The following is a 4,777-nucleotide window of genomic DNA, read 5'->3' on the forward strand; positions in this document are numbered from 1 at the left end:
TGTTGCAGCCCAAAGGCAAGAACAGTCAGAGTCGTCAAGAACAGGAGCGAGGACAGGGGTGGAGCAGCGCCTATGCCAGGACAGGGGTCATGGGGATCAGCGAAGGCCAAGAGAGGAAGAGAGAACATTTGGGGTAAAGAAGAGCTGGGGTGGGCCCGGCTGGTGCTGACTCACACCCCTGAGCCCTGTTTAGAAGACAGTCGGGGGCATCTGCCTGCTTTGACTTTGGAGGTGCCTCCCCCTCCGCCACCCCCTACCCCGCCCACACGGCCAGCAGATGACGTGCAGCTGGGGGGACTAGGCATGGGCGTCTCTCACCTGAGCTGCACAGACCAGAGGAAGCCGCAGCTCAAAGGCCCAAGGTCATTTCCCCTGCAGCCTGCACAGCCGGGGCTTGTCCTCCGGGAGTCGGTGGCCCAAGGTCTCTTCTGGAGCATGTTTAGGACTTGCTGTGCCTGGAAGACCAGGGCATCTGATTTCTCCTGGTGTCATGGACTTTTCTTTGCTTCCAGAGGATTCGCTGGGACCCCTGTAATTTCTCTGGGACCCTTTTGAATGTGAGGGTCTCTCCTTGAATGGGGAGTTGAAGGGCAGCGTGTTGGCCTCAGGGACCTCTGTGTCCCAGCACTGATCCCTCCAGGATGTGGCTCCTCCTGTACAGGGCCTCAGGCCTCCTCCACTTTGAGAGAGGACCACACTCCAGACTTTATGCATGCAGTCCGGTGGGAGACATCACAAAGCTGGCCTGGCAAAGCCCTAAGGCGCCAGGTCACAGGACACATGGAGCTGCCAGGGCCCTCTACCCCATAGCTCTGGCGAGAGACCCCAGGCCCCTGAGAACCCCTTTGGGCCCCCTTCCGTGAGGTAAGAGCCCCTCTCCAGACACCCCTTGCTGGGCAGCAGCTGGGCCCAGCCTGCCTTCTCCAGCCCTGGAGCGGCTGCTCAGCCCCAGGTGCCGTTAGGATGGCCGGCCTGTGTCAGGGCCCCCACTCACCATGTGCGTGGGAAGCCCAGCTCGGGCCGGGCATCTGATTTTGCGCCGGCTCCTGCCCAGCCCACCTGAGAACGCAGAGGTTTGGATCCAGTGGAGAATGTGTTCCTGCTCCGCGCTCTCAGTTTCAGAACAAACTTTGAGCTGAGCTACAGCTTTCTCATGGATCCCCTTCTAGTCTTCCGAACAAATTAGTCTGTGATTTTTTATTTTTTTCCATTTATTGCTGACCCTTTTGGATTTATGAGGCCGTGTGAGCGGAATTATGTATTTCACACACACGCATCTGGCATGGCAATAAATCTCCCCCACTGAAGTCCCGGCGATTTGCGGCGAATCTGATGGCTTCCCGGCTCACCGCCACATGGTTGGTGCTGACGTGCGGTGTGATGCAGTGGCGGCTGCACTCACAGCTGGAACCAGAGTGACTTTCCCTGGGAGCCCAGCAGGTGCTGGTGGCAGGGTGCCCTTGAATGGGGCTGGTGGTGAGGAACGAAGGAAAACCCGGGCCAGGGCTTCCAAGGACGGCAGCGCTGGAGGGGGCCGGAGCTATCAGGTTACTCTGACTGCAGGAGAAAAAGCCACTCCACCAGAGGTGTAAATACATTTAATCTCCCAACACGACACATACAGAGCAGAGGGCTTTGGCATTCAGATATATCGACCGGGCGAGATGGTAATCCAAGGTTCCTCCCCTTCAAGGTCTCCTGCTGTTCTTGCCTGGGCTCTGATCTGTCGTCACCGCTTGGGCCAATAAATCTTGATACCAGCCTCCAGAGAAGTCATTATCTTTCATAGAAAATGATTATTTCTCAGTTAAACCCTACGTTTAATTTTCCCGTGATCTGTCTCTTTCAGCTTCCCTGCTTAACGGTTCCCTCCTGCATAAAATGCCCATGAACGTGTCCGCAGCACTCCCAGTCCCAAATCATCAGACAAACTTTACGAGTCCTTTTGATTCCCTGCCCTGCGTGGCCATCACGGCCACCCTCATAAAACACACATGAAGGCCAGGGGGGCCCTTTATGAAAGGTGGCGGCTGCACACACTCCTGGGAAGCATAGCCTCCTGGCACCCAGGGGACTGGGAGAACTCACTCACTGCCCAGGTGGAGCAGGGTCCCTGCGGGTCATCTTCTCTGTCCCCAGGGTCGAGCCTGGCCTGCTGATGCCCAGCAAAGCCAGTCTCAGAAGCCGACCTTTTCCCGGCTCCCCAGGCAGCTTTGGGGTCCTGAAAGAGTGTTGGCAGGTCCCACAGCCATCCCATGGCGCCTTGTCCCGTCCACCCACCGCATGGTAGCATCAAAGCTGGGAGCGGAGGATGGGATCACACACACTCCCTGGCCCTGCCCCAGGGCTCCCTGCCACCCTTCCCCTGCCCGTCACTCACCATGTCCATCAGTCTGTAGCCGATGCAGCACTGGCCACACTGGTACTGGGAGCCAGCTCGGGCTCTGAGGCTGCCTGGGCCCTGCTCCACCTCTCCATAGGGGTCTGGCAGGGAGCCCCTGCCCTCAGACGTGCCTCTGTGTCCACAGTCCCAGGAGGGTGGCCACCCACCTCCTCATGGTGTCCTAGTGAGGACATGGAGAATTGTTCCCCCGGGCACTGCTCCTGGCACGTAGCCAGTACTCAGGGGCTGGCACAGGCGTGCACAATTCCTCCTCAGAAGTTTTCCCAGAATGGGTGGTGGTCGTAAGCAGCTGAGCCCTCCAGGCCAAACTCCTGCTAAAGGGGGAGATGTGGATGGCAGGACCAGTCCTGGAGCCAGGGCCATTGAAATCCATCGGGCCTCATCTCCGCTCTCCCCATGTGGAAAGGGAGGCGGCTCAGAGCTGGGGTTCTGCCTTTGTCTGCAACACAAACATTGGAGTGGGCCCTCCTGGGTTCTGGGAGGCACGTGGGCCAGAGACTCTCCTCTCTGTCACATACATGCCACGTGCCCTTCACCTCACACAGTAGTCAGCCCTCTGAGCCTCAGTTTCCCCCTCTGTAAAACAGGAATATCAGGCCGGGCGCGGTGGCTCACGTCTGTAATCCCACTACTTTGGGAGGCTGAGGTGGGCGGATCACGAGGTCAGGAGATTGAGACCATCCTGGCTAACACGGTGAAACCCCGTCTCTACTAAAATACAAAAAAAATTAGCTGCCGGGCGAGGTGGCAGGTGCCTGTAGTCCCAACTACTCGGGAGGCTGAGGCAGGAGAATGGCGTGAACCCAGGAGGCGGAGCTTGCAGTGAGCTGAGATCGTGCCCCCGCACTCCAGCCTGGGCGACAGAGCGAGACTCCGTCTCAAAACAAACAAACAAACAAACAAAAAACCAGGAATATCAATATCTGTTCCACGATGGGCAGGCTTGTGCAAACCTGCCCCAAAGATGGAAGAGGCTGAGAGGCAGAAGAAAGGGGCTGACAGGTCCAGTTTCTCAGGAAGAAACATTTAGTAGGGATTTACAAATAGAAGCCACATCTGTGTCTCTGGAGGCCCAGACAGACGGGATCCTGCCAGCACCCCCAGGCCCAGGGCTTATCTGCCACAGGGGAGGTTGGTTTAGAAGGGATGTGCAGAAACCTGAAGCAGATAGCATCAGGGCTTTGTGCCCTAAGGGTAGGACTGACGGCAAGTACCTGCTCTACACAGGGAACAGTAGATCAACTGGAAATCTTGGAGGCCTTCTGGGAATCAGGCTCATCAGGATCCAACACAGCAGGTTAGGTCCAAGATGCTGCCTCAGCCTGCACAGCACCTTATCTCATCAGGTCTGAGATGTGATCTCCCCACATTTTGATCCCTTTGAAGCCAGAGCTGTCTCTGTCAGGGCACCTGAAAATTACCAGCAGCCACGTGTTTCCTCGCTCAGCGGTACGCATGCTAACCGCGCCTGCAGTCACCTGGCCTTTGCCACAGCGACATGCGGACGCCTCTCCTGCAGGACGAGGGGCAGATTTCACGCGGGCTTTGGGCAGGACCTGGCTCAGCACAGACAGCTCTTGCCTCGACTCCGAGATTCAATCCCAACCCCTTCTCCTCCCCCACCCTGTCTTGGATTGGAGAAACTCTGGTTGTTTTGGGGTGTGGCCTCTAAGTGTTGGGCTGAGCTTGGTCCCATGGGTGGCTCCATTTCACCGAGCAGGTTTGGGGTGAAGTGTTGCCCTGATGTTCTGAATGTGCCCCTCCAGTTGGGCTCATGGCATCCTCTGTCTCAGCTGGATCAGGCTCCTTTTCTCCACTCCCTGTTCCCCTGCCACCTCGCTGCTGCTCCTTCTGGAGGCCTGGGGTTTGGCACTTGGCCCTCCCCTCTGTCCCACAGCCTCCCCTGGGGACCTCAAGCAGTCTCAAGCTCTGAGCTCCAGACTCGACTCCCACTTCCGAACCCTGACCTGACACCTCCCTTAGAGGTTGAAAAGGCTGCTCAGATGTAACCGGTCCAAAGCAAACTCCTGGCGTCCTCCCCAGCATAGCTCTCCCATCTCACCACTGCAGGATTTAGTCTCAGCCATAAGCAACCCCATTCCTCCAATTGCTTTGGCCCAAACTCTGCCAATGTGACACCCTCCGCCTCCACCCAGGCTGGGCCGACCCCTCCACCAGCATTGCCTCTCACCCCTCCCCTGAGTCCCTCCAGCTCGTGGAAGGAGGCAGCGGCCCCTCCCAGGTCTCCTGCTTCCCCTCCTGCCCCTCCTACTCTGCAACTAGAAGGGCAGAGCTGCATCTTTGCACCGATCCTCCCATGGCGGACCCCAATTCAGCATCAAAGCTCAAGTCTGCGGCCCGGCTTGTGAGGCC

At 57.8% G+C, this 4,777-nt stretch overlaps 1 pseudogene; it reads right to left on the reverse strand.

The window, feature by feature from the left end:
- Nucleotides 1-554: 554 nt before the first annotated feature.
- On the reverse strand, nucleotides 555-3,904 carry LOC105522812 (annotated as a pseudogene).
- Nucleotides 3,905-4,777: the final 873 nt, after the last annotated feature.

Source organism: Colobus angolensis, unplaced genomic scaffold (assembly GCF_000951035.1).
Source record: "Colobus angolensis palliatus isolate OR3802 unplaced genomic scaffold, Cang.pa_1.0 Scaffold44, whole genome shotgun sequence".
NCBI lineage: Eukaryota > Metazoa > Chordata > Mammalia > Primates > Cercopithecidae > Colobus > Colobus angolensis.